Below are 23,367 nucleotides of genomic sequence, written 5' to 3'. Positions count from 1 at the left end.
TAGGGGGCGCGCGCGCCCGCCGCGTTGCTCGGGACCCGGTGCGTGTGCCCGGCGGCCGCGATGTAGGCCGGGCACACGCGATTGCCCGTTATCCGGGCCGGACCGTGGATCTGTGTGTGTAAACACACAGATCCACAGCCTGTCAGGTGAGAGGAGAGCGATCTGTGTTCCCAGAACGGAGGAACACTGATCGGTCTCCTCCCCTTGTACGTCCCCTCCCCCAACAGTTAGAAGCATTCCCTAGGAAACATATTAACCCCTCCCCGCCCCCTAGTGGTTAACCCCTTCACTGCCTGTCACATTTACACAGTAATCAATGCAATTTTATAGCATTGATCACTGTATAAATGTGAATGGTCCCAAAAATATGTCAAAAGTGTCCGATGTGTCCGCCATAATGTCGCAGTCACGAAAAAAAAATCGCGATCGCCGCTAAAAAAATAAATACATTTTTTTAAAAAAAAAAATGCCATAAATCTATCTCGTATTTTGTAGACTTTATAACTTTTGCGCAAACCAATCAATATACGCTTATTGCGATTTTTTTTTTTTTTTTTTACCAAAAATATGTAGAAGAATACGTATCGGCCGAAACTGAGGAAAAAATTTGTTTTTTTTTTTTTAAATTGGGATATTTATTATAGCAAAAAGTTAAAAATATTGTGTTTTTTTTTCAAAATTGTCGCTCTTCTTTTGTTTATAGCGCAAAAAATAAAAACCGCAGAGGCGATCAAATACCACCAAAAGAAAGCTCTATTTGTGGGGAAAAAAGGACGTCAATTTTTTTTGGGTACAACGTTGCACGACCGCGCAATTGTCGTTTAAAGTGCGACAGCGCTGAAAACTAAAAATTGGCCAGGGAAGGAAGGGGGTGAAAATGCCCTGTATTGAACCGGTTAAACACTTTCGTGGTTTTTATTTTTCTTTAATCGTACTTCACGGGACACAGAGCCATAGTAATTACTATGTGGGTTATAGTCCACCTTCAGGTGCTGGACACTGGCACACCCTAAACAGGAAGTTGCTTTCCTATATAACCCCGCCCATACAGGGAGCATCTAAGTTTTTTCGCCAGTGTCTAAGGTGTTGGTCACGAGTGAAGATGTGCTGTGCTGAGCTCCACTGGAGCAATCCTTGCTGGGGCTAGTTATGCAGCCGGATCCATTCAAAGTGTCTTTTAGGCCAAATTGAATGGTGCCTGGGCCTTGTATCCGAAGAAATTATGTTTTGCTTGTAAACGCTTCTCTTTTTAGAGAGCTGGACTTTTGGTATTAAGGCCATAAAGTTTTACTGGTGGGGTGCTATTACAGGTCCAGGATTGTCGGTTCCCCGGTTCCTGAAGGTTTGTTAACGGAACCCACCGTGAAGGGTGAAGATTGGGTCTGTTGGTTTTACCACAGAAAACCCTGCGGCGGGAAAGGTAAGTGGAGTTTTCTAAGGAATTTTTTTATTTTCTTACGAAATGTCTCCTTTAACCACTTCAGCCCCAGAAGGTATTACCCCCTTCCTGACCAGAGCACTTTTTACAATTTGGCACTGCGTCGCTTTAACTGCTAATTGCGCGATCATGCAATGCTGTACCCAAACAAAATTTGCGTCCTTTTCTTCCCACAAATAGAGCTTTCTTTGATGGTATTTGATCACCTCTGCGGTTTTTATTTTTTGCGCTATAAACTGAAAGAGACCAAAAATTTTGAAAAAAAAATGATATTTTCTACTTTTTGTTATTAAAAAATCCAATAAACTCAATTTTAGTCATACATTTAGGCCAAAATGTATTCGGCCACATGTCTTTGGTAAAAAAAAATGTCAATAAGCGTATATTTATTGGTTTGCGCAAAAGTTATAGCGTCTACAAGCTAGGGTACATTTTCTGGAATTTACACAGCTTTTAGTTTATGACTGCCTATGTAATTTCTTGTGGTGCTAAAATGGCAGGGCAGTACAAACTCCCCCCCCCCAAATGACCCCATTTTGGAAAGTAGACACCCCAAGGAAATTGCTGAGAGGCATGTTGAGCCCATTGAATATTCATTTCTTTTGTCCCAAGTGATTGAATAATGACAAAAAAAAAAATTACAAAAAAATGTCACTAAATGATATATTGCTCACACAGGCCATGGGCATATGTGGAATTGCACCCCAAAATACACTAAGCTGCTTCTCCTGAGTATGGGGATACCACATGTGTGGGACTTTTTGGGAGCCTAGCCGCGTACGGGGCCCCGAAAACCAATCACCGCCTTCAGGATTTCTAAGGGTGTAAATTTTTGATTTCACTCTTCACTGCCTATCACAGTTTCGGAGGCCATGGAATGCCCAGGTGGCACAAACCCCCCCCAAATGACCCTATTTTGGAAAGTAGACACCCCAAGCTATTTGCTGAGAGGCATGGTGAGTATTTTGCAGCTCTCATTTGTTTTTGAAAATTAAGAAAGACAAGAAAAAACTTTTTTTTTTTTTCTTTTTTCAATTTTCAAAACTTTGTGACAAAAAGTGAGGTCTGCAAAATACTCCCTATACCTCTCAGCAAATAGCTTGGGGTGTCTGCTTTCCAAAATAGGGTCATTTGGGGGGGTTTTGTGCCACCTGGGCATTCCATGGCCTCCGAAACTGTGATAGGCAGTGAAGAGTGAAATCAAAAATTTACGCCCTTAGAAAGCCTGAAGGCGGTGCTTGGTTTTCGGGGTCCCGTACGCAGCTAGGCTCCCAAAAAGTCTCACACATGTGGTATCCCAGTACTCAGGAGAAGCAACAGAATGTATTTTGGGGTGTAATTTCACATATTCCCATGGCATGTTTGAGCAATATATCATTTAGTGACAACTTTGTGCAAAAAAAAAAAAAAATTGTCTCTTTCCCGCAACTTGTGTCACAATATAAAATATTCCATGGCCTCGACATGCCTCTCAGCAAATAGCTTGGGGTGTCTACTTTCCAAAATGGGGTCATTTGGGGGGGTTTTGAACTGTCCTGGCATTTTATGCACAACATTTAGAAGCTTATGTCACACATCACCCACTCTTCTAACCACTTGAAGACAAAGCCCTTGCTGACACTTTGTTTACATGAAAAACTTTTTTTTTTTTTTTTGCAAGAAAATTACTTTGAACCCCCAAACATTATATATTTTTTTTAAAGCAAATGCCCTACAGATTAAAATGGTGGGTGTTTCATTTTTTTTTTCACACAGTATTTGCTCAGTGATTTTTCAAATGCATTTTTGGGGGAAAAAACACACTTTTTTAAATTTTAATGCACTAAAACACACTATATTGCCCAAATGTTTTATGAAATAAAAAAGATGATCTTAGGCCGAGTACATGGATAACAAACATGACATGCTTTAAAATTGCGCACAAACGTGCAGTGGCAACAAAATAAGTACATATTTAAAAGCCTTTACAGGTTACCACTTTAGATTTACAGAGGAGGTCTACTGCTAAAATTATTGCCCTCGATCTGACCTTCGCGGTGATACCTCACATGCGTGGTGCAATTGCTGTTTACATTTGACGCCAGACCGACGCTTGCGTTCGCCTTAGCGCAAGAGCAAGGGGGGGAGAGGGGTGCTTTTTTTTTTTTTTGCTTTTTTATCTTATTTTTAAACTGTTCCTTTCAGTTTTTTTTTTTTTTTTTTTTTAATCCTTTTTATTGTTATCTCAGGGAATGTAAATATCCCCTATGATAGCAATAGGTAATGACAGGTACTCTTTTTTTGAAAAAATTGGGGTCTATTAGACCCTAGATCTCTCCTCTGCCCTCAAAGCATCTGACCACACCAAGATCTGTGTGATAAAATGCTTTCCCAATTTCCCAATGGCACTATTTACATCCAGCGAAATCTAAGTCATGAAATGCTCGTAGCTTCCAGTTTCTTAGGCCATAGAGATGTTTGGAGCCACTCTGGTCTCTGATCAGCTCTATGGTCAGCTGGCTGAATCACTGGCTGCATTCTCAGGTTCCCTGTTGAGACAGGAGAGCCAGAGAAAAACACGGAAGACGGTGGGGGGGGGGGCATTCCCTCCCACTGCTTGTAAAAGCAGTCTAGAGGCTAATTAGCCGCTAGGATTGCTTTTACATGAAAGCTGATCGCTGGCTGAAAAGAATGATACCAAGATGATACCTAAACCTGCAGGCATCATTCTGGTATAACCACTCAAAGTTGTGAATGGCATACCTGAAGACAAAAAAAATGGTTAACAATAAAACACAGTAAACGGTAAAGTATAAAAAATTGCATATCTGAAAAGCAAACATGATAAAACATAATAACAATAAAACATTGCAGAATAGATCCAAACCACGCATACCTTTGCACACACTTTATCTTCCCAAAGTTAATGGAGGCTTAGGCGTACCAAACTTTGCAACATATTATAAGGCAGCTCATATTGCTAGCCTAACTAAATATCACGCAAGACAGGAAATCCCATTATGGGTTTCAATTGAAGCTACTGAATGTGATCCTTTATCGATCTCGAACCTGCTTTGGCTGCATCCTAAAGATCGTAAAGGTTTACGAAACCCCATCACCAAACATTTCATTTCTCTATGGGACAGTCTTCAATCCAAACACAACTTACAATCTACACATAAACCCCTTCTCTCATTCTTAAAAAATCCCGCCTTTTATCCTGCTTGGACTGCTCCCAAATCCTTTCGAGAATGGTCATCCAGGGAAATCTTGAACATACATAAATTTGTCACTGATACATCTTTCATCCCTTTTCCAACCCTTTGCGAAAACTACGGCATACCTCAATCAGAACTATTCCGATACCTGCAAATTAAAAACTTTTTCACTCCTTTTATAAGCTCTGACACTCCTCTCACACACTTTACTGCGTTTGAATCTATCTGCAGGAAAGATCCCCACACAAAAGGCTTGATTTCCTTACTTTATTCACATTTAATAGTTCAACCTGAACTGGATAAACCCTCTTATGTCCAGAGATGGGAGGAGGACCTGGGTCGAACGCTCGACACTACAGAATGGGATCAAATCTGGTCATCTACCAAATCAGCCTCCCCAAATATTATTGAGGTAGAGGCTAATTATAAAGTATTGACAAGATGGTACCTTGTACCAACTAGGGTTGCAAAATATGCACCAACCTATTCCGCGCAATGTTATCGTGGTTGTTCAGAGCCAGGCACACAACTACACATCTGGTGGACATGCCCAATAGCACAAACCTTTTGGAAAGAGATCTTTAAAATGGCCTCCAAAATGTTTGGTTTGCAACTACAGCCTGATCCTGCTACCGCATTACTTAATCTGAAACCAGGATCGCTAACTTTGATTCAATTTAAACTATTTGTACAACTTCTAACAGTAGCTAAGCAAACTTTGGCAAAGGCATGGCGGTCTCCGACATTGGTGGTGGCTGAGACGAAGAATAGGATGACTAACGCCATGATTCATGCCAAAATGGTAGCCATTGACAACGCTCTGCTTCCCAAATTTGAAAAACAATGGCACCCATGGATAACACATCATTTACCATCTAACTTTGATGAGAATGTTCTACTGCCATGGTAGCTGAGTTGCAATGATTTAAGCTGATATATAAAAAATGCACAGACTTCATGATGGATCTCAATCCAACCCTGTGGACCCTCTCCTTTCTATGTTCTACTCCTTCTCTCCTTTCTCTTCTTCCCTATCCACTTTCCGATCCTGAAGCTCTTTTCCTAGTAGATTGTAGTCTCCTTCAGACATTTCTGACATAGCTCAAGTTGTGGGCACAAGTACCATTTGAGAATCTACTTACTCTTTAATAGCTCCTACTTAGGTATTCTACACCTTATCCAGGTTATACCCAATTACTGCAATTTATATGTTATGTAATATTCTATTATTAACTAATAATTTTAGCATCTTATCTGTGCTACAATATGTTTACTCATGTATTCGTTATCTACTTATCCATATACTCAATAAAATCTTTTGACAAGGAAAACATTGCAGAATAGAATACAGTAAAAAAGAGCAGAACAATAGAGAGAGAATAGAGAGAGAGAGAACAATAAAATGACAACAATTTTTTTTTTTTTGTAACTAACTTTTATAACTGTAACCGGTTCCAGGTTCGGGTCTCTCAAAATGCGATGGCATCTTGGGAGACCCTGTGAAAGTGCGCCTAGTTTGTGCAATGCTGTACCCTACGCTAATACTCAACTAGTGTATGGTAGCGTTCAAAACATTCACCAATGCAAAGACCAGGATTGTCAGGACAGGAGGGACAATAATAGCGGGTGTCACGCCTATATCCGCGCTTGCTGCAGACACAACATCTTTTTTGGGGGGGTTCGTTGGGTAGGGGTACTCGGGAGGACATAAAGAAAATGCCTCTCATGCAGCCGACTGTATTTGGTTGGGGATGTGAATGGGGAAGTACGGGCACTGCAGAAGTGGTGGGTTCCCAATTAGGATTGGCAAATGCAGCAGGAAGAATCACTTACCTGTACGTGATTTGCCTCCCGCGGGCGGGGGGTCCGGTGCCCGAGGCGGTCGGCGTTTGTCCCCCGGCGATCGGAGGGGAGGGTGAGGTCATCCATTCGTGGCCCCCCCTCGCGATCGCTCCCAGCCAATGGGATCACTCCCCTGGATCTGTATAGTACACAGAGGCAGAGGAAATGATGTCATCTCTCCTCGGCTCGGTATTTTCCGTTCCGGCGCCGAGGAGAGAAATGTGAGTGCACAAACACTACACACACAGTAGAACATGCCAGGCATACATTACACTCTGCTGACATATATCGTCGTGAGGCGGTCGGCAACTGGTTAAAGTAAATGTTGTCATGCCTAAGTGTCACCACTGGGGGCTGTATGGAGCATGTACCTTCTCATGTATTGCTCAGAGATCACGCTGTGTCACAGAAGCAGCAGACTTTTTTTCCTCCAGCTAGCAGGCAGACCTCCGGTAAGTTTGGGGGTTTTGCTTCCTCCAGACACCCCCACCTGGGCTGAACTCTTCCCCTCTTCATGAGGGTGAGTATAAGGGAGAACTAAAAACGATCGGCAATGTCGTGTTCTTTCACTGCTCCTACTCGGCGGCAGCTTCCAGGTCTCCTCCACGCCATCCCTCCCTCACTCACAAGCCGATCCGATTGGAGGCCCGTGCTTGCGCGGGAAAACTCTTTTTTTGAAAGCGGATGGAGGGGGGTGGGGCTTAGCACTGCGTTGGCGTCCTCCAACGAGGGAGTGTGTTTAAAAAAAAAAAAAATCCATTTGTGCTGGTTGCAAAATTGTCAGAGAGACATAAGAGCAAAGAGGAGCATGAAAGAGGTTTTGGTGACACAGGCATTTCCTATTTGACACATTTACTATTTGCATCAGGCTGAGCGTTAATAGCAGCGGCTGACTATTGCTCAAGCAGTGGATGCGATTTCTTCTGGTAGTACCTCTGCTTTGTGCATCAAGCTAAGGTCAGATGGGGGGGTTGAAACACACCCAAAAAAGAGCTAAAAGGGTCTCCCTTAAGCTCTGGAAAGCCTACTCATCTCTACAAATGGCATCCTCCCCTGAGAGGGGGTGGCTGGTCAGAGTGAGCATCAAGGTCATGAAATGTTGCAACTGTTTTCAACACTGCAGCCCCTGTTTATTTTACATAAAAGATATTTTTTCATCAGCCATGATAGGTTTTTAAAAAAAAAAAGTTTAGCAACTTTAATCGCATCCCAGTGTGGGTCAAAATGCGACAGGTTCTCTTCCATTGCCCAAGACCCTCAAACTGAGGAACTAGGGACGGGAGAAGACGAATTCCCTCAGGGGACCGTGGTGAGACTGATGACTGCTCTTCTGGGGTGTCAAATGTGGGAGAATCAGCTGGTTTCAATCTTAAGATTGATGGTGCAATTTCTTGCTAAATGGTCCGCTCCACATTTATGTACCCTTGACTGAGTGTTTGGGTTCGCTAAAGCCTCCTCAAGCTGTGCATGCCTTTTCCTGTCCATTCATTGTTGGAAAAGCTTTTTTGTATCTGAGAGGATCACCCAGATGAGCATTATTTTCCCTCCTAAAAAGCTTTCACACTTTATCCTATGGTGGAGGAAATTCACTATGTAGGGTATACCAGCAATTAACGCTGTTATATCCTCTGTGAATAAGAGTTTGACTTGTCCAGCAGACAATGCTCAAATGCTTAGGGATCCAATGGTTAAAAAGTTGGAATTCCTGTTAAAAAAAAACAAAAAACCTTTTTCTCTGGCAGATTGAGTGTCTCAGCCGGCGCTGACAGTAATTGCTTAATCGTTGAGAGACCAGTTTAAACAGGTGTTCAAGGTTATCCTGCCCAGCAGGCCCACAATCTGGCAGCTTTATGTTTGCAATAGTTGCTATGAGAGATTCTGTCCTTCAGGCCTTGCGCCCTTCACTAAGCACCATGCAAAAGCTCCTGGCTAGTCTTCCTTTTTGTGGTGAAATAGCTATTTGGGGATGTTTTGGATAATGCATCCAAAGGAATTCTAGTGGAAAAAGTACCCCTTTTGCCATTTAAGAAAGGGAGTAAATGTATTTTAAAGCTCCTTCTTCTGTGCCAGGGAAATCAACCTCCAGGCAGTCATGACGGCTTGGTTCAAAAGGTAATCCTCAGGGTTAACCCTAGGGACAAAAGAGGTCTTGGGGGAGGAAACCTACAAGATACTGAAGCCTCCTTATGAGGAGGCGCCCCCGCTCGCTCAATAGGGGGAATTCTTCTGCAGTTCTCAAGGATCTGGCAAGAAGAGTGTCAAGACGAATGGGGGATTTCCTCGATAGCTCCAAGGTACAAACTGGAGTTCCAAGATTACCCGTCTCCTCATTTTTTTAGATCAAACGTTTCTAAGGATCCAGAGAAAAAGAAGTCTTTCTCTCAAGCATTGAACCATCTTTTGGCAAAAAGTGATCATGGTGGCCCCCATGTAGGAGCAGAGGTTGGGGTTTGGTTAAATCCAAATGGACATTCTGGATCTCAAAAATCTAAATTCAATTCCTGAATATAACCACTCTTTTTTCACATGGAGTCAATCCAATCAGTTATCTCCATCTTACAAGGAGAACGTCTGGCATCAATTGACGTCAAAGATGCATACCTCCATATGCCTATTTCCTCGCTCACTAGTAATATCTACTTTTCAAGGTGGAAAATCTTCATTTTCAGTGTGTAGCTGTGCTTTCCGGTCTAGCTACTGCACCTTGAGTGTTTACAAAGGTTCTGGCCTCTCTTCTAGCCAGATTAAGGGCCCAAGATATAACGATTATGGTTTACCTGGACGATCTGTTCGTGATACGATATGGATGAACTGTCACCACATTCAACTACCTGGAATATCTAGGTCGGATTCTCAGCCTAGGAGAAATCTTCTTTAAAACCATGAAAAGGGCTAAGATACTTGGGTCTGATCATGGGTACACCCAGAAAAGGGTATTCTTATCCTATCGGCTTTCAACAAAGGGTTCAAGTTCTATATTCCCAATGTGTCTGACTCCAAAGCCTATGGCCACATCACCCTGACAGCGCCCAATCTCATCGGATCTTGGAGGCTAAGCAGGGTCGGGCCTGGTTAGTACCCGGATAGACCACTTGGAAATACCAGGTACTGTAGGCTGGGTGCGCCGGAGCCTCAGTTTATGGTAAAATCCAAAACTCTGCAAAGGGGAAAATCCTTTCTTCAGTTACCACGGAAATGGCCCAGATCAGAAATGACCTTGCCCATTATCATTCTAAAAATTCAGGCAGAGCACTTGGTTCTGAGGGCCTGAAGTTTACAGTATTGTCCTGCCAGGATTCAATCCAACTATGCCACAGCAATGGCCTATATTAATCACCAAGGGGTCACAAGAAATTGTGCGGCCCAGAGAAAGGTGAATCATATCCTATCTTGGACAGAAAACAATGTACTTTGCCTATCGGCGGTCTTCATTCTAGGAATAGAAAATTGGCAGACAGACTACTTGACTCGCCAGCAGTTGTTCCTGGAGAGAATGGTTCCTTCTCCCCAATATCTTCCTGTCAATATGTCAAAAGATGGGGGATCCCAGACATAGATCTGTTTACGTCCAGGTTCAACAAAGAAATCGACAACTTTGTGTCAAAAACAAAGGATTTGCTAGTATGCCTTGCTAAGATGCCTTGCTATTCCCGTGGAATCAGTTCTCACCAATTTATGCATTCCCTCCTTCTGCCTGCATTCACGACTTCTTCGCAGGATCAAGCAGGAAGGGAAGTCGGTGATTCTTGTGGCCTCCAGCGGGGCCCAGGAAATCTTGGTATGCAGGGATCGTAAAGATAACAGTAGGGGACCCATGGACCCTACCGCCATGGCGAGACCTTCTTTCGCAAGGTCCAGTATTCCATCCTACTTTACAAACGCTAAATTTAAAGGTTTGGCTATTGAGACCCACACTCTGAAGAAATGTGGGCTATCAGGTTCAGTGGTTTCTATCTTGGTTAATGCAAGGGAGCTGGCCTCCATAATTATATATTATGGAGTCTGGGAAGCATATGTCTCCTGGTGTGAAACCAGGGGTTGCACCCCAGGAAATAGGTCAAAGGTAGAATCCTTGACTTTCCGCAGATGGGGTGAGAAATAAAGCTTTCCTTGAGTGCTTTCTAAGGACAGGTCTCAGCCTTATCGGTATTATTTCAACGACTAGTTGCTTCGCTTTCTTTGGTTCGTAACTTTATTCAGGGGGTAACACAGCTTAATCCCAGGTTAGGTCACCCCTGGACCCTTGGGACTTGAATTTAGTTTTTGGCGGCATTACAAAACAGCCTTTTTTTTGGACCAATACAACATATTCCCTTGGTCCTTTTTTGACAAGGAAATTATTTTTTCTGGTAACCATATCTGCTGCAAGAAGGGTATCAGAATTGGCTGCTTTTTCTTGTAAAGAGCCATATTATTATTGTTCACAAGGATAAGATAGTATTGCGTCCTCATCCTAACTTTTTACCAAAGGTAGTATCAGGTTTTTATCTAAACCAGGATATTGTTCTATTTTCATTTTTTCCAGAACCCTGTTCTATGGAAGAAAAATCACTACATTCTCTTGATGTGGTGAGAGCAGTCTAATTAAAGACGACTGCTCTGATTCGGAAAACGGATGTTTTGTTCGTATTGCCTGAAGGTACGAAAAAAGGACAGGTAGCATGAAAATATACTATTCTAAATGGATTAGACAAATAATCATTCTAGCTTATGGTTTAAAGAGGTAGTTTCTACCTTCTCAAATCAAAACGCACTCCTCTAGGGCTGTTAGTGCTTCGTGGGCAATGCATCACCAAGCCTCCATGGCTCAAATCTGCAAGGCCGCACCTTGGTCTTCAATCCATACATTTACCAGATGCTATCAGGTGGATGTAAAAAGACATGAGGATGTCGCCTTTGGGCGCAGTGTACTGCAGGCTGCAGTATAAGTCCTCTGATCTCATGGTGCCCTACTTGCTATGTCTCCCTCCCCTCAGTTGGCATTGCTCTGGGACATCCCACATAGTAACTACTATGGCTCTGTGTCCCGTGATGTACGATAAGAAAATAGGATTTTTTTTAACAGCTTACCTGTAAAATGCTTTTCTTTGAAGTACTTCACGGGACACAGAGGTCCCTCCCTTCTTTCTAGTATACATGTGTATTGCTTTGCTACAAAACTGAGATGCTCCTGGTATGGGAGGGGTTATATAATGAGGCAACTTCCTGTTTAGGGTATGCCAGTGTCCAGCACCTGAAGGTGGACTATAATCTACATAGTAATTACTATGGCTCTGTGTCCCGTGATGTACTTCAAAAGAAAAGGATTTTACAGGTAAGCTGTTGTAAAAATCCTATTTTTGCTCTATAAACAAAAAAGAGCGACAATTTTGAAAAAGAAAAAAAATTTTTTTATTTTTTACTATAATACATATCCAAAAAAAAAGTAATTTCTTTATCAATTTAGGCCAATATGTATTCTGCTACATGTTTTTGGTTAAAAAAAATCCCAGTAAGCGTATATATTGATTGGTTTGTGCAAAAGTAATAGTGTCTACAAAATAGGGGATTGATTTAGGGACTTATGTGATTTTTTTTTTTTTAAGCGGGACTGCAGCATTGCGGCAGACAAATCTGAACCTAAGTGACACTTTTTAGGGACCAGTGTCACCAATACAGTGAATGCAAAAAATGCACTGATCCCTGTATAAATGACACTGGCAGGGAAGGGGTTAACTACAGGGGTGAGCAAGGGGTTAAATGTGTTCCCTGGGAGGTGTTACTAACTTTGGGGGGAGTGGATTCACTGGAGGGAAAGTGTTTGGGATTCAGCGTAGCTGAAACACGATCTCTCTTTTCCTCCCTGACAGAGCAGTGGTGCGCTTTATTTATATCGGCTCACCACTGCTCCGTCTCTCCTGTGAATGATTGGCTCCCACTGTGTCCAATCACAGCGGGCGCGCACACACGCCCCCTAATCCACGTACACAAAATCATGTACAGGTTCGTGATTTCGCTCACCCAGGCCGCCTTGCGGCAGTAGATGTAAGTGGTCCGGATGCGGTTAAAGTGATTCTAAAGCTAAAATGTTTTTTACCTTAAAGTGATTGAAATGTCTTGTTTTTCTTCTTTTCTATAAAGATAACAGACATGTTCTACTTACCTGCTCTGTGAAATGGTTTTGCACAGAGCAGCCTGGATCCTCCTCTTCTCAGGTCCCTCTTCTGTGCCCCCAGAGCAAGCAGCTTACTATGGGGGCACATGAGCGAGTAACGTTTTCCCGTGTCCATTCAGACATGGAGCCGCGGCCCGGTCTGCTCACACCCTCTCTCTCCTGATTGGCTAGCAGACTTTGACAGCAGCGGGAGCCAATGACTACGCTGCCGTGTCTCAGCCAATCAGGAGGGAGTCTCAGACGGCCGAGACACACTCATGGACATCACTAAACAGAGAGGGGGCTCAGGTAAGTATTACTGGTGCCTGGGGGGGGGGCTGCTGCACACAAACATTTTTATCTTCATGTATCTTCACTGATTTTACAGTGTCCTAACTTTTTTGGAATTGGGGTTTTACTAGTAGTTTGTTTGTTTTTTGTTTTGTTTTTTTTAATAGCTGATTTTAAAGGTAGCCCTTTTTATGTCTTTTAAGATCTACTTTGAATTTGATCTGTGTCATCTGTCAAAATCAACAAACTATTTGGGTGTTGCTTAAAAGCTCATTTCCATCCTGTTCTCTTTACCACTAATGCGGTGTCCATTTATTTGTGATTTACTAAAGGTGCTTTCATTAATCACTTGGGACTGTAGGCTGTTCTTCTGGGCATGTACTGTGATTATCTGACATGGGGAGAAACCAGATTCCACTTTCGCCATCTCTGCGTGGAATTTCTAATGAATCTGTTAACAGGTAACTAAATTCTATTTCTATATTTGATTCCTTTAATATGTCCTTGTGTCTAGGTATTTTATGAGGTTTTTAAAAAAAAATAAATCTAAATGATGCTAAAACAAAAGTTAATGTGAATATTTTGCAGTTGTTATTTTTCTACACAAACTCTAGTAGTTTCATGTTGCTGCAGTTTGTAAATGTTAATGAGGCAATTGTTGGTAGTCTTGATTGGGAATACTGTGCAAGACATAAGCATTGTGTATAGAAGTACTTCTCCTCACTATGTCACCTTAAAGTAAATATGTGCTTTTGCTTATGGAGGGTTCATGTTTTAATGCTGTCCTCCCCAGCAGCATATACTTGGCATTCCTTTTATTTCCCTGCTGTCTTTTTTCATTTGTCCTACAAATAAACATCAAATACACAACAAAGGATTTTCAGAACAAAATAAGCATCATCCGCAGTATATAGAAGTCTTGTGACTTCTATGCATGTCCGGCCGAGCACTGATTAAAGCTTGTAGGAGGGGTTTTTATTCTCCTGTAACTGTCCTATGAGGCTGCATGACCCCTGACCCTCTGTCTGAAGAGTCTTGATTGGCCCTGTGCTGATCACATGCACCCTCCTAAGAAAAAAACTAGCACGCCAATCTGAGCATGTGCAGAGTGCCTCTTAGCGGAGGATTTACCCCTTAGGTTCCAAGGTGAGTATAACAAGCATACTTTACTGCATATACAGAATATACAGACTGATTTTACTGTTGTGGGTTTAGTAACACTTTAACTGACTTTCAAAATATTTCGCTTATTAGCCCCAACCATATTAAAAGAAAATATGTAAAAACCTCAGATTTCCTAATCCAACCTCTAAAACATTTTTAAGATAACAACAGTGCTGAAATGAAGGTAAATTCCTAAACTAGTCTTCAAAACTATCACTTACCATAAAATTTGTCAAGACAGATGTTGATTTTCCTATAATTGGATAGGAATTGTGAAAGTTGTGAAACCAACTACCCTGTTATAGCTACATAATCTTGTAACCGTGTGTCAGGATGTCTGCACATGTGTTACTCCTTCTAATTACATGGTTAAACATGTGAATTGTTAAATTGCCAGGGTAGTGATGTTAAAAAGCATTATGTGCAAGGCAGATAGGGGGAGAGTTACTAAAACTGGTGCAGCTGTGCATGGTAGCCAGTCAGCTTCTAGGTCTTAGACTTGGTTCACACTGTCGCGAATTTGGATCCAACTTGTGAGACCCCAAGTCGCGTGACGTGAAATTCCATTTTAGTCAATGAGAGCTGCCTTAATTAGCACTACTGAAGTTGCTCCGACTTTAAAAAAAAAAAAAAAAGTTCCAGTGCTTCAAAGCAACTTCTATCTGACTTGTGCCCATAGACTTTAATGAAAGTCGCCGCCAAGTCGGATCTCTCCCATCACTTTAGCACATATAAATCAGCATTAAAAGCACTATTAATCGCTGTACTTTACCAGCGCATGCGCATCTCTCCCGCGATTCACGGCACACTTATTTTTGTGCTGTCAGTCCATTGAGCAGTGTGCCTTGACATATCTGCAGCATTGCGCTCCAATACCAGGAGACTACATTCTCATTAGAAGGAGGCTTGACTGAGAAACAATCGCGCATGCGCGAGACTATAGCAAGGGCTACATGAAAGGTCGGAGGTATTATCTACTACAGACACGGAAAACAACACTTAATATGGCGCTGGCTTATCCCGGGAGAAACTAATGTATAAGCATCTTAAACACAGTAAGGAACATGCGGTTGGAGCTAAATCATGTTGTAGAATGTGTCAGAAGAATTTAATATAATGGTCTGATTGAAAACAGCATAGGAGGGGGAGAGTTTACGCCCGCTTTAAATTATGTGATTTGGATCCGACATTACAGGAAGATTACCCAGGCATTCCCTAAAGTTGCTCTGAAGCCGCCTGGCAAAGTCGTGTGACTTTCAGGTCACTGCACTGTGAACCGAGCCTTACTGTCAAAACTTATTCAAGCAAGCTGATGTTCAAAGATTGGTTACTATGCACAGCTGCACCAGATTCTGTGTGGATCCATTTTACTAAATTTCCCCCATGGTGTCAGAAGCCCCCACACCTGTTTAGGAATTGATGTTCCAGTTTGACATAAATGGCTGCATTCACACCTCTTGCAAACCAGTGATTCCCTCTGTTCATATATGTCATTTTAACCTCTCTACCCTGGCAATTTGACAACAACTTACACCTTCAGCTATGTAAATCTCTAAAGATTACCACATATGCAGACTTCCTGACTCCAAGGGATCCACTTATGTAAGTAGAACATCGTAGTTGGTTCCAAAACGTTTACACCTTCCACCCGGTTATTGGACAATCAACATTTGTCTTGACATATTCCGTGGTGATTGGATTAAGGCGACTCTAATAGTTTTGTGTACATATAAATACTGGGCTATGTTCCAAACACTCATTAGAACTGAAGAAGTGGTTTGGATACGCTGTGAAATATCGTCAAAGTTGTAGAACAAGCTCAGTTGAATGTGACCAGTTACTACTAGCTATACCACGACCTGGATGAATGAGAACAGACGTTTTGTTAAAAATCGCTGTGCAGTTCCATTACGTTCTAGGCCTAGGCTATAGATTGGACCTCAGTGAGGAGGCAGCCAGTGGAGGCAGCCAGTGTGGTATTCTGCATTAGACAAATTGACAGTGAGAATGTTTCCTAATTGAACACGTTTCACCTGTTCTTAAAAATGCTCTCATTCTGTGTTTTATAACCTTAAAAAGAATTATGGCCAAAGCTGGGTAATGGGTAAGCTCAATTTGTTTAAAATCTGTATTTTAATAAACCTTTAAAAGTTTGTAATCTTCATTGCCTCACAGTTGCTAAGCTCTTATTCACCTTTTTAGAAACATGGGAGCAGAAAAGGATAACTTCATCTTGCCTTTTATTGAAGTTACTGTTAGATGTAAAGGGGAGGGAGGTTGTCCCTCTCTGGTAATTTCCATGCACATTTTTAACGCCCAAGTGTATTACTTTAAATTTTTCAATATTAAACCTCATATTTCTGCCCACTTCTGTTTTTAACAAGTTTCTTTTGTAAAGTTTCTACATCCTCTTGGGAAGTTATTGCCCTTTTTTAGCTTTGTATCATCAGCAAACACTGAGATTGAACTATTTTATTCTAACCTCTATCATTTATGCACAAGTTAAAGAGAATTGGTCCCAGGAGAGAGCCCTGGCACCCCTCTCACAACTCCTTGAACATTAGGAAAATATGTAAATAATCGCTCCTCTATGGACATGCTTCTGTATCCAGTTTTCTCTCCAGGTACATATAGTGCCTTGAAAAAGTATTCACACCCCTTGAAATTTTCCACGTTTTGTCATGTATCAACCAAAATGTAAATGTATTTTATTGGGATTTTACAGTGGGGGGGGGGGGGAGTATTTGATCTGCTGATTTTGTACGTTTGCCCACTGACAAAAAATTGATCAGTCTGTAATTTTAATGGTAAGTTTATTTTAACAGTGACAGACCGAATAACAAAAAAATCCAGAAAAACACATTTCAAAAAAGTTATAAATTGATTTACATTTTAAATCTGTGAAATAAGTATTTGACCCCTTTGCAAAACATATATATATATAGTGTAGCGCTATGTGTATAAATATATAAGAACAAAAAATTAGATTCGAGCCATCTTGCAATGGCCAGAGGGTAAACAAAAAATACTTCAAAAAGTTAGATAGAAAGTGACTCAATGGGAAGAAGTGCACTATATATTACAAAATAACATATAAAGCATAATAGCGATGCACCAGTGAAAAGTGAAAACAGGACCAAAAAATAAATGTATATATAAAAAAATTAATCAACCGTGAATAAAGTCCATATATGTTGTTAAAATGTGTTCTTGATAAAAATCAAAAACCGCCACCAACAGTCTCTGAGGATTAGCTGATGAGGACAGCAACGGGGTATCACTGGTGGGTGAAACGGCAAAACACCAAATCCAATGTGACGTCTAAGTGTGTATCAAAACCATCACCATAGCATCTGAGGAGGCTTACCGGAAGCAGGGGACTTGAAAAGACATACGTCTTACAAGTCACAAAAAGCTTGTTTAGCCGCCGAGGCTAGCAGGATAAAACATCGGGTATCCACAGCTTCAAATAGGGGAGAGGGAGGATCTGTCGACAGCTTTAACCGTCCAGACGTATCAGCAGGCCAACCGGATGTTTAATTGGAACCATGAGAGAAGGAAGACTCACATGGCATGATATCGTTTAAAAAACATGCATTTATTAAAACAATAAAAAAGAAACACTCACATGATATAAGAACGTAAACAGCTTAAATGGTATCAAGCGCGGTGATCATAGGGGTCCACCCGACATGTTTCGGCTAATCAGCCTTCATCTGGGGTGTGGACCCCCCTATTCCACCGCTATTTAAACTAGAAATGACCCCCACTGGGAGTGTCATAACCCAGGAAGTGACCAACTGACGTCACTTCCGGTTCTCAAGTAAATGTGTATAAACCTTATGTAATATGTATTTTAAAAAACAAAGATAAGCGGTATTTATACCGCTATTTCTAAAACATCGGGGTCAAAAATAAGCATAAACTTAAAATGATGCTGATATTGTGGCCGGCCGATCCGGAAGTATTCGGAATGGGAATCCAAGCCTCCTTCTCGGCACGGCCAGATTGCATAGGACGGAGCGCCGTCACGCTCCGCCCCCTCTGTTCAGCCGAGTATTGAGGACGTGCGCAGTAGCGGAAATCACAGAGAGGAAGTCCGCCGCCGCACCACGCCTCGTTTTGGGCAGTGGATCCTATGGGTCGGGGCACCATAACTTCCTCTCTGTGATTTCCGCTACTGCGCACGTCCTCAATACTCGGCTGAACAGAGGGGGCGGAGCGTGACGGCGCTCTGTCCTATGCAATCTGGCCGTGCCGAGAAGGAGGCTTGGATTCCCATTCCGAATACTTCCGGATCGGCCGGCCACAATGTCAGCATCATTTTAAGTTTATGCTTATTTTTGACCCCGATGTTTTAGAAATAGCGGTATAAATACTGCTTATCTTTGTTTTTTAAAATACATATTACATAAGGTTTATACACATTTACTTGAGAACCGGAAGTGAAGTCAGTTGGTCACTTCCTGGGTTATGACACTCCCAGTGGGGGTCATTTCTAGTTTAAATAGCGGTGGAATAGGGGGGTCCACACCCCAGATGAAGGCTGATTAGCCGAAACATGTCGGGTGGACCCCCTATGATCACCGCGCTTGATACCATTTAAGCTGTTTACGTTCTTATATCATGTGAGTGTTTCTTTTTTATTGTTTTAATAAATGCATGTTTTTTAAACGATATCATGCCATGTGAGTCTTCCTTCTCTCATGGTTCCAATTAAACATCCGGTTGGCCTGCTGATACGTCTGGACGGTTAAAGCTGTCGACAGATCCTCCCTCTCCCCTATTTGAAGCTGTGGATACCCGATGTTTTATCCTGCTAGCCTCGGCGGCTAAACAAGCTTTTTGTGACTTGTAAGACGTATGTCTTTTCAAGTCCCCTGCTTCCGGTAAGCCTCCTCAGATGCTATGGTGATGGTTTTGATACACACTTAGACGTCACATTGGATTTGGTGTTTTGCCGTTTCACCCACCAGTGATACCCCGTTGCTGTCCTCATCAGCTAATCCTCAGAGACTGTTGGTGGCGGTTTTTGATTTTTATCAAGAACACATTTTAACAACATATATGGACTTTATTCACGGTTGATTAATTTTTTTATATATACATTTATTTTTTGGTCCTGTTTTCACTTTTCACTGGTGCATCGCTATTATGCTTTATATGTTATTTTGTAATATATAGTGCACTTCTTCCCATTGAGTCACTTTCTATCTAACTTTTTGAAGTATTTTTTGTTTACCCTCTGGCCATTGCAAGATGGCTCGAATCTAATTTTTTGTTATTATATATTTATACACATAGCGCTACACTATATATATATTTGTTGGTTCTTTACTTCTTTGTCTTAGAGGTGTGTTAGCCGCTTACTGTGTAACCATTTCTTTAACATCATCGGAGCAGCGCTGTACTCATTCCTTATCTGTTTCCAGTCCCTTTGCAAAACATGACTTAGTACTTGGTGGCAAAACTCATGTTGGCAACGTCAGGGGTCAGACGTTTCTTGTAGTTGGCCACCAGGTTTGCACACATCTCAGGAGGGACACCTCTTTGTAGATCCTCTCATTAAGGTTTCGAGGCTGACGCTTGATAACTTGAACCTTCAGCTCCCTCTACATATTTTTTTATGGGATTAAGGTCTGGAGACTGGCTAGGCCACTCCAGGACCCTAATGTGCTTCTTCTTGAGACACTCCTTTGTTGCCTTGCCTGTGTGTTTTGGGTCATTGTTGTGACAGACTCACCCGAACAGGGGCTTTTGGAGGGGACTGCAGGCTAGCCTCTTGCCTACTGACTATGGGCCCTGGCCTTTAAGGTAACACTACTTTTTGTGAGGCATATGCCTGGGGACCCTTTGAGTAATGTTACTTTGGATTCAAGTCCATGTCTTCCCAAGACACACAGACTCTGGGACTCTAGGCCAGGGATCCATGTTAAGGGCCTATATGCCATATTTTCAGCAAGGACTGCTCCACACTGTGGGACTCAAAGCAGATCCTGATGTCATCAGCAAACCACCTGTCTGTGGCCCCGGCCAAATGTGTTTATTGAAAGTAGGTCTCCTGCTATTGTCTGAAGGTGTTCTGTGTTTATACTTCTGATAATGTGTATTGCACTGTGTGAAGCTTGGTGACAGCAAGTCCGACCTGAAGTGGAGATCTCGGAATAGTAATAGTCTGGGTGGGCACTGAGTCACCCAGGTGGCTAACTTAATGTTTATAGTATATGTCAGTTGTTGTAATTATATTCCTGGTTACAGTTTGTATTTGTATGGGTAATATGATCAGGAGGGGGGATGTCTTCCTGTGGTGTGTATATATTCTGTATTCTTGTTCAAATAAAGAGTTCTTTTTCTGGTTTACTCCAAAACTGGTACTGCCTAGTTCTTGGGGTAACTATAGCCAGATTCACTGGTCTCCTGTTCCAGAGCTTGGGAAGCAGCTTCTTGGCAGAGGTACCCAGTCAGGGTGTCCGGAGTCCATCACAATTGTCATGCTGGAATATCCATCCATGACGCATTTTCAATGCCCTGGCTGAGGGAAGAAGGTTCTCATCCAAGATTTGATGGTACATGTCCCCATCCATCGTCCCTTTGATGCGGTGAAGTTGTCCTGTCCTCTTGGCAGAAAAAACCCCAAAAGCAAAATGTTTCCACCTCCATGTTCGACAGTGGGGATGGTGTTCTTTGGGTCATAGGCAGTATTCCTCCTTCTCCTCCAAACATGGCAAGTTGAGTTGATGCTAAAGAGCTCGATTTTGATCTCATCTGACTACAACACTTTCACCCTCTTCTCCTCTGAATCATTCAGATGTTCATTAGCAAACTTTAGACAGGCCTGTACATATGCTTTCTTGAGCAAGGGGACCTTGCGGGCGCTGAAGGATTTCAGTCCTTCATGGCGTAGTGTGTTACCAATTGTTCTCTTGGTGACTATGGTCCCAGCTGCCTTGAGATCATTGACAAGATTCTCCCGTGTAGTTCTGGGCTGATTCCTCACCGTTCTCTTACTGTCAAAATAAACCCACCATTAAAATGTATAGACTGATCATTTCTATGTCAGTGGGCAAACATACAAAATCAGCAGGGGATCAAATACTTTTTCGCCTCACTGTATGTGATAGACCAACATTAAGTAGCACATAATTGTGAAGTGGAGAGAAAAGGATTAATGGTTTTCAAAATCTTTTACAAATAAATATCTGAAAAGTGTGGTGTGCATTTGTATTCAGCCCACCTGAGTCAATACTTTGTAGAACCACCTCTCTCTGAAATTACAGCAGGTCTTTTTGGGTATGTCTCTACCAGCTTTGCACATTAGAGTGACATTTTTGCCCATTCTTCTTTGCAAAATAGCTCAAGCTCTGTCAGATTGGATGGAGAGTGTCTGTGAACAGCAATTTTCAAGTCTTGCCACAGATTCTCAGTTAGATTTAGGTCTGGACTTTAACTGGGCCATTCTAACACATGAATATGCTTTGATCTAAACCATTCTATTGTAGCTCTGGCTGTATGTTTAGGGTATTTGTCCTGCTGGAAGGTGAACCTCCACCCCAGTCAAGTCTTTTGCAAACTCTAACAGGTTTTCTTGTAAGATTGCCCTCTATTTGGCTACATCCATCTTCCCATCAACTCTGACCAGCTTCCCTGTCCCTGCTGAAGAAAAGCATCCCCACACGATGCTGCCACCACCATGTTTCACAGTGGGGATGGTGTGTTCAGGGTTATGTGCAGTGTTAGTTTTCCGCCACACATAGCTTTTTGCTTTTAGGCCAGCTAGTTCAGTTTTGGTCTCATTTGACCAGAGCATCACCTTCCACATGCTAGCTGTGTCCTTCACATGGCTTTTCGCAAACAAAACTAGTTATAACCTTCTTCTTCTTTTTTTTTTTTTTTTTTAATCCTAACTTTTTTTTTATTGACCAGAATAAAAAGTCACTACAAATTGTAGGAAAAAAGGGTATACATGACAACCAAGCATTGTACACAGGGTCTACAGGAAAATAAACAAGGTTTTATAAGGAAATAAAAATAATAAAAGGATAAACACAAAACAACCAGAGCTTTTTGAGGGACAATCTACTCTCTGATATAACATTCAGAAATACCCAAGCTCAGGCCAAAACCATTGTAACTCTTGGTGGGTTCAACGTTGTAACGGCCTATCCATCACTAGCTGTGGTGGGGCAAGATTTGGGTTATCAAGCCAACTCTACCAAATAAGGTTAAATTTAACTGCTTTTCGATGGCGATAATCTAACTGTTCTCTAGGTAGAAGGGAGTTAACATGGGCGATCCACTGCGCCTTAGTAGGCATGGTGGCTGCCAACCAGAATCGGTCAAGCAGCTTTCAAGCTAGGTACAATAATCTGGTCACCATAGTGTAAATACCTTTTTGGATACATTTCAGCATCTATTGCGCCCCCAGCAAGCACACTAACGGATCACGAAATCACGTGTTTGGGCTAGGTCAAAAATCACCTGTAAATCTTGGCCCAATACCGGGAAAGTTTCGGCCAACACTAGATCATTTGTATAAAATCCCCTCTGACCATTTAGCATTTCGGGTATAATTGTTCTGTGGACAGATTCTCCCACCTGAGCTGTGGGCTGTGGATCTCTGCAGCTCCTCCAGAATTACCATGGCCATCTCTTGGTAGGTTTGTAGTTGTGCCATACTCTTTCCATTTTCGGATGTTGGATTATGCTCCGTGAGATGTTCAAAGCTTGAGATATTTTTTTTTATAACCTAACCCTGCTTTTAACCACTTAAGGACCAGGCCTCTTTTTTAAACTTGTTTACAAGTTAAAATCATTTTTTTTTTTTTTGCTGGAAAATTACTTGGAACTCCCAAACATTATATATATATATATATATATATATATATATATATATATATTAATAAAATGGCGGTCGTTTCAATACTTTGTCACACTGTATTTGCGCTTACAAAGCAATTTTTTTGTACAAAATACACTTTTTTTAATTTAAAAAGTAAAAAAACAGTAAAGTCAGCCTAATTTTTTATTTTTTTATATTGTGAAAGAATGTTACGCTGAGTAAATTGATACCCAACATGTCATGCTTCAAAATTGCGCCCGTGGAATGGCGACAAACTTTGACCCTTAAAAATCTCCATAGGCCACGTTTAAAAATTTCTACAGGTTATCAGCTTTGAGTTACAGAGGAGGGCTTTTGCTAGAATTATTATCCTCGCTCGGACGATTGCGGCAATACCTCACATGTGTGGCTTTAACATCGTTTACATATGGGGGCGAAACTTGCGTATGCGTTCGCTTCTGCG

At 41.8% G+C, this 23,367-nt stretch overlaps 1 protein-coding gene and 1 pseudogene across 3 annotated transcripts in view; both read left to right on the top strand.

Annotated features, from left to right (window-relative positions):
* USP49 (ubiquitin specific peptidase 49) overlaps positions 1-23,367 on the top strand; it is a 200,624-nt gene that overhangs the window by 119,952 nt on the left and 57,305 nt on the right. For 2 of the 3 annotated variants that reach the window (XM_073615935.1, XM_073615938.1), the window contains exon 3: positions 13,234-13,362. The exons of the other annotated variant lie outside the window; for it this stretch is intronic. The gene's annotated coding sequence lies outside the window, so the exon portion shown is untranslated. The remainder of the gene's footprint in view (positions 1-13,233; positions 13,363-23,367) is intronic. 3 annotated transcript variants of the gene reach the window in all.
* Positions 9,479-9,594, top strand: LOC141130176 (5S ribosomal RNA; annotated as a pseudogene).

The sequence above is a fragment of the Aquarana catesbeiana genome, linkage group LG02, assembly GCF_042186555.1.
Source record: "Aquarana catesbeiana isolate 2022-GZ linkage group LG02, ASM4218655v1, whole genome shotgun sequence".
Taxonomy (NCBI): Eukaryota; Metazoa; Chordata; class Amphibia; order Anura; family Ranidae; genus Aquarana; species Aquarana catesbeiana.
The sequence above is the reverse complement of the archived record's forward strand: the minus strand, read 5'-3'. Positions and strand labels throughout refer to the sequence as shown.